Consider the following 13782-nt stretch of genomic DNA (forward strand, 5'->3'; position numbering starts at 1 on the left):
GTGGGCGGGGCTTGGGAGAGGAGGGAGATTTGAACCCCGCAGCTCCAGGCCCTGCAACGAGTCACAGGGTTTGGATGCAAGAGAGCATCTTTGCATCCTCTTGACCAGAGTTGTGTCGCAGTAAACATTACTTGAGTGAATAAGTCACCACCTCATTTTATACCCGAGAAAACAGAGGCCCAGAAAGTCCAAAGCACCTGGCCAAGGTTAAGGGTCAGAGTCTGAAATAGAACACAGATTTCACAATTGCCAAATCCTGGATTAGCGCAGTCTTGATCCTAGATTAGCTAGACCATTCATTCCATTCATTTATTCACAAATCTCTTTGAAGCATCTACTAAGCACCTGGCCCTTTTCTAGGCACTTGAGAAGCATCAGTGAACAAAACAAGATCCTTACATTCTAACAGGAGTAGATATAATAAAGGAGTAAATGTTACAGCACCTAGAGGGTAGTGGTGCTATGGAAAAAAGTGGTGCTATGGAAAGGGGGTAAGAGGAATGAGGTGCTCTGGGGGAAGGGAGCAGGTTGCAATTTTTTTTTTTTTTTTTTTGAGAGGTTGCAATTTTAACAATCCCAGGGGCACCTGGGTGGCTCAGACAGTTGAGCGTTAGACTCTTGATTTTTGGCTCAGGTCATAATCTCGTAATCTCATAATCTCAGGGTTCTGAGATCCAGCCCGGGAGTAGGGCTCTGCACTCAGTCAGTGTGGAGCTGCTTGAGATTCTCACTCTTCCTCTTCCTCTGCCCCTCCCCCTGCTCTCTCTCAATAAATAAATAAAATTCTTAATAAAAAATAAATAATAAATAAAAATCAATAAATAAAATATCCCAGAAACGAATTCACTATAAAGCTGATGGAAGGTAAACATTGGGATCATTCACGTGCAAAGGCCCCTTCCAGGGACCTGGAGAAAAACATGGCCATACAGTTTTGTAAAATTTTCAAGAGCAAGATATTAGAATTGCTATTGGTTGAGTCTTGTTTCTTTGCATTCCAGCCTCCCCTCCATCATACTTCATGTTGGAGGAACAAGTTGCATTTTGAAGATCCACCTGAGAAGAAATTGAGTTGAAGATACATTTAGTTTGGTTTTAATGGATATATTTATGTGGTTCATGGTTGTTCCCTGCCAGCCTGGTGTAGGAATCGTCTTAACACTAGGCTCTTAAAAACAGGGAAAGAGACCCTTTGAAGAAGGAGACGACACAGAAGCTGTGACACCCATCCAGCCATCCTTCTTTTTTTTAATTTTTTTAAATTTGTTTATGAGATACAGAGAGAGACAGAGACAGAGACACAGGCAGAGGGAGAAGCAGGCTCCATGCAGGGATGGATTGATCCCAGGACTCCAGGATCATGCCCTAGGCGCTAAATCACTGAGCCACCCGGGGATCCCCTCCCAGCCATCCTTCTAACCAACCCTTGGCTAAGGGCAAGGTCCACACTCAACATCCACATGTTCCCTCCATGCAATGTGGTTGTGACAGGTATGATCTTGGAGAATCAACTCTTGATGCTACTGGGGCCCCAGTCTTGTCTGCTTATCTTATTCTTACAGAGGAAGTCATTAAAGTCAACTGAGGTCTCAAAATACCACCAAGCAACCCGAAAGTTTCCAACCCCACCCTTTGACTGGGGCTCAGCCTCAGTCTTTTTGTGTCTGTTCTCTCTCCTCTTTCACCACCTCCAGCAGTGCTGAGATACCAAATACAGATTCTTAGCTCCTGGTGGCTGATTTCCTCCAAAGACCTAGGAAAAGAAGCAAAATATAATTACTGTAAATCCTGCTGCCAGTATCTGGGGAGATCTAGTTTAGTGCTAGAAATAAACCATTCCTCTGCCTAGGTTTTGAATCTGGAGTTGTCTTTGATAAATTACATATCTTAAACCAAAACATAGCATTGCTTTCTTTATCCTTTCCCACGGAGAAATAATCATGCTAATTTTCTGATTGAAGTCCCTCGAACACAGGCTGATGCCACAGACCCTCTTCACGTGCTAGAATCAGAAATGAAACTTTAAGAAATCTCTTATACTGCAGTCGGTTCACTCTCGTATTGATTTGTCTGCTCCACTGAGCACTAGGATTCCAGAGGTGGGAATAAGACACAGTTCTTAAATCCAGTTGAAGCTGTAACTGTGCAGGCTTGATTATCATATGGTGTAACAGGTGAACGGGGCAGGGCATAACGAAAAGCGTGCACTCTAGTTTAGACCCCTCTTAGCACATCTGGGTATGCCTTGTGAGTGGAGTGAGGAATTGCTACAGAAGCAGCACCAGCTAACATTTTTTTCCATAGTTCCTTTGCATCACATAAATACTTCTTTATCCTTACTCTCAGTTGCAGAAACTGTATTTTACAGAAACTGGAAGAGAAGTCTCAGAGATGATAAGCAGCTTGCCCGATGTCACAGAACTAAGAAAAGACAGAGCCAGAACTTGAATCCAGGTCTGCCAAATCCAAACTTACTCTCTTGTTCCCTACACCACACCATCTCTCCTCTGTTCTCTTCTGCCCATGGAAGCTCCTGGGACTGCACGAGCAGACACAGTTCCAGAGGGGAATTTCAACTTCCAGTTTCTCAGTTCAAGCTACTGCCTACAAACTGATGGTACTAGAAACCATCGTCATGAACACAGCATTATCTCGGGGACCCTGGTCTACCGAGCGGATGGAGAGAGCTAGGACTCGTTCTTAAATGGAGCACAAATGGGAAGGCATCTGATGGACGACTTGGAATTCGGTCAGTCCCAGCGGGAGCACCAGAGCTCGTCTGGCTGGGCACGAATGAGTGTCCTCGTGTCAGATGTGAATCAGCAGCTCCTGGGTAACGGTGCCAGACACCGACATTCTGAGTCACTCTGTGTCTTTGCCATCTTCTGCATCTGTGGAAGGATACGCCTCAGAAGAGCTGCGCTGTTCCTCAGGGATGTCATCATCAGAGCGTGGAAATCTGGCTGCCTCTCCCTCCTCTTCAATCCCTCTCCCACCTGCTGCCTAAGTGCTCTTGTCAAAATAAGCCATTTCTCCAGCTGCCACCACTTCTATGGCACCCAGCTCTTCGGATCACTTCCCTGTGCCTTACAGTTGTTACAAGCACCCAGGAGGGATTTGATAAGTGTCAGGAATGGGAAAGGGAGGGGGGAGGGAGATGACATTCACTAACCAAAGATGCGCATCTCGATTTGTGTCCCATGCTACTTGGCTGTCAAGTGAGAGTACAGGCTTTTAAAACTTGGCTTATCAGTTTAACTCTAGTTAAAAAAAAAAAAAAAAAAGTTAGGGAGACATTTTCTTACATTTGTTCCATCCATGAGACTCTGGACTTTCTGCAAGACTCTGATAGATCCAGGAAGGTAGTGCCCCGTGGCGCTGGGCACCCCGGAACAAGATTCAGGAGATCTCTGCTGTTCTTGCTGTGCCCAGGCACAGCAGTATCACCTCGAACCACCCATCTCTCTCCCTGGGCCTCAGTTTCCTCGTCTGTAGAAACAAAATTGTGAGGGGCACCTGGGTGGCTCAGTTGATTAAGTACTTGCCTTCAGCTCAGGTCATGATCGGGGTCCTGGGATAGAGTCCCCACATCGTGGCTGGGGGCGAGGTCCGCTTCTCCCTCTCTCTCTGCCTGCCACTCTTCCCACCTGTACGCTCTCTCTCTGTGTCAAAGAAATGAATAAAATAAAATAAAAAAAGAAAGAAAGAAAATTGTGACTTCTAATGTTCTGTGGCAGGTATAAATTTCAGTCATGGCCTCAGGGGAGCAAAACGTAACTATCTTTTCCTATAGCTTAGAAATGTCATATTAGGGATGCCTGGGTGGCTCAGCAGTTGAGTGTCTGCCTTCGGCTCAGGGCTTGATCCCGGGGTCCCAGGATCAAATCCCGCATGGGCTCCCTTCATCTGTTCTCCCTCTGCCTGTCTCTCTGCCTCTCTCTCTGTGTGTCTCTCAGGAATGGATAAATAAAATCTTTAAAAAAGAAAAGTGATATTAAACGGGCACCTGGGTGGCTCAGTCGGTTGAACATCTGCCTCTTGGTTTGGGCTCAGGTCGTGATCTCATGGGTCAAGGGATTGAGCCCCACAACAGACTCTGCGTTCACTGTTTAAAGATTCTCTCCCTCCATCCCTCCCCCCGTCTCTCTCAAATAAATGAATAAATCTGAAAGAAAAGTTATACTAAAGCCCCATCTGTCTGATTTGCAGCAACTTAATATAGTCACTTTCAGTTTTAAAACTGGATCAATTTAAGTGTAGCTAAATACTCTCTCCTACCCTTCCCTTTACACCCCAGATGGCAACTGAGTTAGGGGAGGCAAATCCTGATGTTCAGGGGCTGTTGTTTGCATCTGCTTCTCCCTCTTGATCTGTCTCACTCCTGTTCTAGCACCGTTGAGAAGGTAGTTTGTCGTATCTGGTCCTTGGAGGTGAGCCCTCCCACCGCTGGGTCACTGGCTTCTGTCCTCGGTGCCCCTTCATTGAAGTGCCTGGAGGTCTTATCATGGCCATGGTCTTCAGATGCACACACATCACCTCAAGGCTCAGAGTTTGGGGGTCTAACAGCCCTGCTCTTTGAGTCTTTTCTTGGCCAACTTCCTGAGTCTTTCTGACTCCCAAGTGAGTTTTGATACATCACGCAGCATCATTTGGCCTTGAAATCCTCCATCCAGTTTTGTTCTCTTGCACCCTTGTGGCTCAGGGGACACTGGCAAGGTGCTCAGAGGTCCAGATGATGCATTCTGAGATTACCGATCTTAGGGGGAAAAGCGTGTATCTTTATACCCTGCTCCACCTTCAGGACTCAGCTGGAAGGGGGAAGAGCTAAGTGAGCTCTTGTAATCTGTACCAGGTCCCCTCCATGCCCGGGCTTAGAGTTTTCAAAGGGATTCTAAACTGAAAATAGATAATGTCCCCATTCACATCTTTTTGTTTTTTACATCTGAATGGTACCTTTGATCTTAGAAGTCAAGAATTCACCATCTTAGTCTCCGATTCGAAAGTGACCCCTTATGCCCCAATGGGGCTAACTCATCTTTGGCTATCTATGTTATGTTGGGGCAAAGACAGAACCCTGGGGTACAAAAGAAGAGATCGAGAAGTAAGACATCGATAGAATGGCTATCCATTCTACAACTCAGGAAGCCACAGAGGTTGGCAAGGATGCGGAGAAAGGGGAACCCTCTTACACTGGTGGTGGGAATGCAAGTTGGTACAGTCACTCTGGAAAACAGTGTGGAGGGTCCTCAAGAAGTTAAAAATAGAGCTCCCCTACATCCCAGTGATTGCACTACTGGGGATTTACCCTAAGGATACAAAAATACAGATTTGAAGGGGCACATGACAGAGATCTTGCTTCATGGCATTTCACTGTAGTAGGGAGACAGAGACAATAAACAAGTAAATATAAATAATTAGGATGATTTTAGACATTTATAATGCTCTGAATGATGAGGAGCCAGCCATGCCATCTAAATCTCAGGAAGACTGAGAATCTGTTTTTATGTCTACCCTCTGGGGCAGGACAGCTTCGGGGCATAGCAGCTGCTGGGCGATAGTTCAGGGCAGCATAGGCACAGACCAGTGTCCACACAAGCACTCAGTTTCTAGAACAGGGTATGGAGACAGGCAGAGGGCCAGGAGCAGCCCCTATGTTCCAACAGGATGCTGATGTGACCACAGGTCCTGGCACAGATCCCTGGCCACCAGGGGCTGACCTCAGTGCATGTCCCGCTGGGGTTTAGTGGTCCTGTCCACATGTGGGCACCATATGCTTTTGCACAGGAAGTCTTTCCCTCAGTATCTAGGTCTACATGCAGTCATGTTTCCTCAGGAACCACACAAGATGAGACAATGTGCTTACAGAGAGGAGAGGAGGACCCAGTAGAAGGTACAGGGCAGAACAGGATGAGAGATGGAAAGCACTGGCCACGTTTGCGGTCCACGTTCCAGAAATCCCCTCACCCTCTCCTGGGCTCCGTGATACCACTGGCATTTTTATAATAGAGTCCCCCTTTGGTTTAACCAGGGTGAAACTAGGTTTCTGTCACTGGTTACCAACAGAGTCTTAACCACTGCAGAACATTCTTACAATTGTATGGGGGGTAGACTCGCTTGGAAATGGGGAGAATGGGAAGGAAGTGCTGGCCTCAATAACAGAAGGAAGTGATGGGCTGTAAACACTCCTCCCTGACTCCTCCCCACGGAGGCTGTCTGCAGCCAGAACTAAGAAGCATCCTAGGCTGTGCCTGAGGATAGGCTCAAGTGCAAATTCACTCAGAAGCCGGTAAATTGGTCACAGAACAGATGCTGCGTGGAATGTTAGTTAATTTCATTAGCAATTTTGCATTTGCCAAAATATGTTTTTGCCAGGAGGGCCAGCACATCAGGGCTGCGAGTTTGTTAAAACTGAACATGATTCCAGGGAGCCCTGGAGAGGGTCACAGGCCACCTGGCAGATTGTCCCCCCATTGCCCACAGCAGGGAGGGAACACAGTGGGCCCCACTGGGTGGAGGCTTCCTGGGAGGCTGCAAACCCCTCCCTGTTGCACACTGAGCTGGTTCTGCCACAGTGATGGCTTGTCACGGATGGATGACAGCCCAGCAGGCTCAGTAATGCTCCACGGGGCTCCAATCTAGCAGCCAGCAGCTGGGGGAAAAGGGGAGGCATTACCTGCCCAGCTTCATGGGTAGAAAGGATGTGAATCACTTAATCCCCGGGGGCGGGAGCAGAATTATAGAGGATGCTAACTGGTTTGAGATATATGCCACCCCCCCCCCCCGGAGGCCAGGAGTAAGGGGAACTATAGCTGTAGCGCCCTGTGGAACCCCATGATTGGGAGGCGGAGTGGGAGAGGGGCTGTTCTCCAAATGGGCATATTGTCCCCATTAGGCAGGGGAGGCTCCAGGGAGAACCAGAGGACACACAGTTACCCTGTAGGCATCTCTGTGCAGAAGGGGAAGCAGAGGCTGAGAGACTAGGTGACTTGTCGGTGCTTATTTAACCCGTAAATAGCAGATTTCAGGCTAGAAAGAGCCCACATCATCTGGATGCATCACAGTCTCCAGTCCAGACAGGGAGACAAAGTTCTGACAACGAGTTTGACATGAAGGCAGAGTATTTGAAAGCAGGGCCATCGTGGAAATCTGGACCTTTCCCTTAGGAGCTGATTACTCTCAAAACAGTGCTTTTTTTGATGCTCAGGCGCAGTGCACCTCACAAGCTGGCAATGTTTCGTTACCTTCCCTTCCTTCTTAATCCCTCTTCGCCTCCTTGCTAGAGTTGGCAGTGCCGTGCATGGGGCCAGCTCGGGCCTCCTGGCCTCCGAGGAGTGAAAGCAGGAAGGCAAGCCCACTCCTACGGCTCCTAGGGCTCTCGGTGTCCTGGCACAGTCTGCTCCCCTCGTTCCGAGGAGCGAGCAGGACTCGTGCAAACCCCGCTTCGGTGGTTAGACCCCTGGGGACAGGGTCTGCAGCCAGCGACAGGTGCAGTCTCCACCTCCCAGGAGGTGTTTGCTGCAGCTGCTGCTGTTGGGCAGGAGGCTCCTCCCTCCCCTTGGGTCGCTCCAGTCCCCGTGCAGTGCCCAGTCTCCCTGCAGGGAAGCCACGGCGCGAGGACCTTGCCCTCCAACGGTCTGCCCTCCTTCCTTTGTCTCTTCCCTCATTCCTGTGCCTTAGACGCACACAGCCTCCAGGCCGCCCTGGGTGGTTTGGGTGGCTACCCAAACCCTCCCTCTGTACCAGGCCCAGGCTCCGAACGAACCCACCCTGCCCTTTCCAACCTGAGCCTTTCTCCCATCGCTCCAGGGGCCTGAGTAAACTGGAAGTACAGATGATGGAAAACCCAGGAAGCAGAGAGGCATTCTCCTTGTCCAGGAAGGCCTCAGTTAGCAAAGTATAATGAACATCAAACTGCTAAAATGCCAGTTGGAGAGGTGCCTGGGTGGCTCAGTCAGTTAAGCATCTGACTCTTGGTTTTGGCTCAGATCCTGATCTTGAGGTTGTGGGATCGAGCCCCATGTCAGGCTCCACTCTCAGTGCAGAGTCTGCTTCAGATTCTCTCTCTCTCTCTCTCTCAAATAAATAAATAAATAAATAAAATCTTTAAAAAAATCAGTTGGAAGCAATTCCATTTTGATCAATACGGCAAATTAGATATTCATCGCACAGGTCCCTCTCAATACAGCACACTGGATTTGTTGTGTTTTGTTTTTTAAGATTGTATTTATTTATGTGTGAGAGAGAGCACAAGCAGGAGGGGCAGAGGAAGAGGGAGAGAGAGAATCTCAAGCAGACTTTACACTGAGTGTGGACCTCGATTCAGGGCTCGATCCCAGGACCTGAGACCATGACCTGAGTGATAGCAGATGCTCAACTGACTGTGCCACCCAGGTGCACCTGAATGTGTTTTTAAATTTAATGCACATTGAACTGTCAGGAAAGTAAAGAAATTCTTCAAGGGGCGCCTGGGTGGCTCAGTGGTTGAGCGTCTGCCTTTGGCCCAGGGCATGATCCCGGGGTCCTAGGATCAAGTCCCACAACAGGCTACCCGCGGGGAGCCTGCTTCTCCCTCTGCCTTATATCTTTGCCTCTGTCTCTGTATCTCTCATGAATAAATAAATAATAAAATCTTTAAAAAAAGAAGAAATTATTCAGAGAGCAGAAATGACAATAAAGCTTAAACTCAGAGGACAAGCAATACTAGTGCTGTTATGTTTTGATCCCTGGTGGCCTAGAGCTTGATTCATAGGCACATGCACAGAGGAGGAAATATCCAAGTATACTTTTCAAAATCTTTTTGAAAACACATATTCTAATACATGATGAGCACATGTCAAAGTTTCATTTAACTCATTAACAAGAGAACCAGCAGAACGACAAAGCCAGTTCAAGGGAAGATACAAGAAATTCATGTCTGTGTGGATACATAGATGATAGCAGCTAGAGATGGATCGATAAAAGGTTGGATTGTGATTTTTGAATTACGCTTTTTAAATGGCTTAATATCCTACAGGGCAAAAAGTCATAACTTTATTTTTTTTTTAAAGATTTGTTTATTTGACAAAGAGCACACAGGTGAAGGGGAAGGATAGATAGAAGGAGAGTCTTCAGCAGACTCCCCGCTGAGCGTGAAGCCTGAAGTGGGACTTGATCCCGCAACTGGGAGATCATGACCTGAGGCAAAACTAAAAGTCTGACGCTGAAGTGACTATACCATCCTGGTGCCCCAAGTCATAACTTCTAGAATTATCTCCTTTACCAGATAAAAATCTGCATTTTGCCAGCAAGTATTTTAATAAACATCTACTTTATAGAGCTGTAAGTTTTCTGGGTCCTAATCAGTAGAAAATAGTAAAAGGAACAAAGTTGCATTCCCCTATCCAGAAATGCAGATGTCCTTGAGGAAGCTTGTCAGGCGATGCCCTAAAATGACAGCGACATGAGGCACTTTCACTGGTGGTGAAAAGTCATACCAGATGCAGTGACGTTGGATTCTCAGCTAAAACACTCCAGGCTTGAGCTAGGTTGCACAATTCATCCAGCTATATTCTGGTTTAAAAGTAAAAAAGGAGGGCATACTTTTGTTCAACCTGTATACAAACTATGAAATGTAAGAAGACTCCATAAGACTAAAATAATTGACTAAAAGGCATTTTTTAAAAGTGGCATTCAGGGAAGTATCACAGATAGCTAATCAACATATGAAACATTTCCTAACCTCCTCAGCAATCAAGAAGGAAATGCAGTCAAAGTGGTAGCACAGGGGCACCTGGGTGGCTCAGTCGGTGAAGTGTCTGCCTTTGGCTCAGGTCACGATCCTGGGTCCCGGGATCTAGCCCCACATTGGGCTCCCTGTTCAGCAGAGAGTCTGCTTCTGCCTCTCCCCCTCCCCCAGCTTGTGCTCTGTCTTTCTTTCTCTCTCTGCCAAATAAAAAAATAAATAACATCTTTAAAAACAACTTGGTAATGGGATTTCACATGGCCCGGACTGAAACAAATTTAAAAGCCTTGCAAGACAAGGATGCTTGAATATGCAGGGCAACAGAAGCTCTCAGGCACTGCGGGTCAGAGACTAAATCGGTGCAATTATTTTGAAAGAAAATTGGCCTGAGTTAGTACAGTTGAAGATGCACACACTTTGTGAAGCAGCAATGCCAGTTGTTGGCATGCGTCCTAGAGAAACTCTTGCACGTGTACATCAGAGACATATGTAAGCAAGTTCATAGCAGCATTATTCAGAAGAACAGAAATTCTTTTTTATATATATTTTATTTATTTATTCATGAGAGACATGGGGGGGGGCAGAAACACAGGCAGAGGGAGAAGCAGGCTTCATGCAGGGAGCCCGATGGGTCTTCAGGATCAGGCCCTGGGCTGAAGGCGGCGCTAAACCGCTGAGCCACCGGGGCTGCCCAGAAGAACAGAAATTCAAACAACCCAAACATCCATCCACAGTAGAAGGGGCAAATCAATTATGCTATATTCAAACAACAAAATATTAAACAAATATTGAATTATGCCTAAGTGTATTGCGTCGGGACACATGTGTTTGTGGTAAAACTCTACAGTGAAGCAAGAGAGTGGTAATTAGAAGAATGATTACCTCTGAGCAAAGTGTGGGGCTGCTTGAGATCCAAGGGGGTAGCAATGTTTTATTTCTTCAAGTGGGTTGATGGGCACATGGGTAGTTATTTCATTTTATTTTTTAACTCAAAAGGGACATTATATGGGCGCCTGGGTGGCTCAGTCAGGTAAGCATCCAACTCTTGATCTCAGCCCAGGTCTGGATCTCAAGGATATGAATTCAAGGCCCTAGTTGGGCTCCACGCTAGGTGTGCAGCCTACTTAAAAAAATAAAAATAAGGGTACATTATACACGCTTTTGAGGACATGTTGTATTTCATACACATATACATTTAAGGTCAATCAGTGTGAAAATAAGCAAAGAGAGGCAGAGTGAAGAGGCAAAACAACTTCCTAGAGCCCTTTAAATATTGGGGAGAGGAACGCCTGGGTAGCTCAGCAGTTGAGCAACTGCTTTCAGCTAAGGGAAGGACAGCCACCTAATTCTGCCCCCTGGAGACCTGCCCCTGGACCTCAGATGTGGGAAGAGGGAAACACGATTTCCTTTCAGCCCCCTACTGGAGTGTGATCAAGAGCTAACGATCGGTTCCTGATGTGGCCTGCTCGGGTTCACCATACAGATTCAGAACTCTAACTTGCTGCTGTGAACAGGGAAAGTGGGGTTACTAAAGCCTAAATCTTTTTTTTTTAATTTTTTAAATTTATTTATGATAGTCATAGAGAGAAAGAGAGAGAGAGGCAGAGACATAGGCAGAGGGAGAAGCAGGCTCCATGCACTGGGAGCCCGATGTGGGATTCGATCCCGGGTCTTCAGGATCGTGCCCTGGGCCAAAGGCAGGCGCCAAACCACTGCGCCACCCAGGGATCCCAAGCCCAAATCTTTTTAAAGATTTACTTATTTATTTCAGGGAGACAGAAAGCCAGAGCGAGAGAGAGTGAGCGAGCGGGAGGGGGGGTATAGGGAGAGGGAGACAAGGCGACTCCCTGCTGAGTGGGGCTTGATCCCAGGACCCTGAGATCATGACCTGAGCTGAAATCAAGAGTCGGATACTTAACCTACTGAGCCACCGGGGCGCCCCTAGATGGATTATTTTACTTGACCCAGCCCCAAGGCACTACTATCAATCCTGTAATATAGTTAAGTAAAGTGAGACTCAGAGGGGTTAATGACTTGCCCAAGGTCATACAGCTGGTCACCGACAGATGAGCGGTTGAACCAAGGCCAGCTGATTCTTGGGCTGTCACTCAGTCAGGACTCAAACAAACACTAGAAGGCGACCTTTAGGGCAGTGGACTCCAGGTCCCGAGAACAAAGATGCTCAGGGAAGCTTTGCGAGGACAGGAGAGAGGCAGCAGCCCTTTGAGGAGCCCCGTTCCACTAGAGGCTTGCCCCTTGGCTACGGGAGCACCGCCCTCACTTGCCCCCTCCCGCAGTGAGTTCCCAGGGCTCCCTGAGCCCTCCTGTGGCCCTGATGCTCTACTTGCTGCTCCAGGGAGAGGGCTCAGGGCCAGTGACCAGACCCCTGGGGCACCTCAACCAGCGACTACGCTAAATCCACTGGACTCTCCCTTCTCTGCAAATATCTCCAAGGAGAGAGGGCAAGAGGGGAGCCTTCCACGAGGCTCGGGGGCTCTCCAGGACCTCAGAACGCAGCACCTGGGACACTTGCCTACTGGTTTGGGGGCCAGGGGATTTAGTCCAGGTGGGGAAAAGAACTAGGAACCAAAACTTCAACACCAGACGTCATCACGTTATGGTGCTATTTTTCTTTTTTTTAAGGACGTGAGAGCTGAAATTGGTCAAGGTCCCGAGCCTTGAGTCCTGAGCGCATGTCTTATTTCTCCAGCGAGAGAACACGCTCCTGGAAGGTGAGCCACTTCCTGTCTTTCAATAAATGCTCTTACCTCCTCTCAACACCCAGAATCTCTCCAGTTCATTAGATGCCACCGGGCAGTTCTTTCTCTTTGCCCTCCATGCCAATGCCCTTTGCGTGAGCTTCACAGGGCTGCCGTAAGCAAGTGCCACAACAAGGGGCCGAAACACCACATACTGAGTCTCTCGCAGTTCTGGGGCCAGAAGTCCAAGATCAAGGCATCCACAAGGTTGGGTCCTCCTGAGGGCTGTGAGCGAGAATCTGTTCCATGCCAGACTCCTTGGCTAGCCTCCTTGCTTCTGGAAGTTCGTGGGCAGTCTTTGGGGCTCTTGGCTTCGGCCCTATCACCCCGATCTCTGCTTTCATTTTCATAAGGCACGTTCGCCCCGTGTGCACATCTGTGCCAAACTTCCCCAAATTTATAAAGATGCCAGTCCAATTGGATTAGGGACCCACCCAACCCCAGTGCGACATCATCTGAGCTAATTACTTTTGGAATGACCCCGTTTCCACAGAAGGCCACGTGCTCAGGTACCAGGGTCAGGATTTCAACACAGGAGTTTGCAGGGAGCAAGGGTCACGATTCAGCGTAGGACATCTTTCCAAAGTATGTTTCTAATAAGGCATTTCCAGAGGCTCTCGGGGACAGCTTTTTCCACAGTGGAAGAGGACCCTAAAGGTGTCTGGGTGGCTCAGTCCATGAAGCATCCGCCTTTGGCTCAGCTCATGATCAGGGTCCTGGGATCGAGTCCCACATTGGGCTCCCTGCTTGGTGGAGGGGAGCCTACTTCTCCCTCTCCCTCTGCTGCTCCCCCTGCTTGTGAGCTCTCTCTCTCCCAAATAAATAAAGTCTCTTAAAGAAAAAGATATGTTTTTAAACAATCAGAAAGTAACAGAAACCTTTAACACAAGTAGTGAGACTGCCATCGAAAAGGTAGCTGCCCCTCGAGACGGCCAAGGGCAAAATTGCCCAACAAGCACACCTTGCCCAGCTCGCCGCAAGCCCCATAGCCAGTGCGGCCAGGAACCCGGTGACCCCTGCCCTCCAAGTGTACCAGTCTGGCAGCACATTTTGAAACAGGTGGTAGAGAATTAGCTGCTGTGCTGAGAATTTGCCCCCCACCCCACCCAGCCCCCCGCCTGCTCCAAGCCAGCAGCAGGAAGGCTCCTGGCTCCTCTCCCTGCAGAGAAGGGCCTCATCTCAGCACGGGCACCGCAGAGCTGCTCAGGGTGCAGCAGGCCACAGCCGAGGGGCCTCATTCCTGTTTGGGGCCACAGGCTCTCCGTGGCATCTGGCACGGGATTTCTGACACACTCAGTTTGC

The 13782-nt window shown here is 48.3% G+C and overlaps 1 long non-coding RNA gene across 2 annotated transcripts; it reads right to left on the reverse strand.

The window, feature by feature from the left end:
• Positions 1-925: 925 nt before the first annotated feature.
• Positions 926-12934, reverse strand: LOC144280766 (uncharacterized). 2 transcript variants are annotated; one of them, XR_013349214.1, is made up of 4 exons: positions 12490-12934; positions 3546-3662; positions 1630-1753; positions 926-1056 (listed from the first exon to the last, which is right to left on the reverse strand). It is a non-coding gene; the product is annotated as an uncharacterized LOC144280766 (long non-coding RNA). The 2 variants fall into 2 exon arrangements; XR_013349196.1 differs by lacking the exon at positions 926-1056 and having other exon boundaries at positions 1229-1753.
• Positions 12935-13782: the final 848 nt, after the last annotated feature.

Source organism: Canis aureus, chromosome 1, assembly GCF_053574225.1.
Source record: "Canis aureus isolate CA01 chromosome 1, VMU_Caureus_v.1.0, whole genome shotgun sequence".
Lineage (NCBI taxonomy): Eukaryota > Metazoa > Chordata > Mammalia > Carnivora > Canidae > Canis > Canis aureus.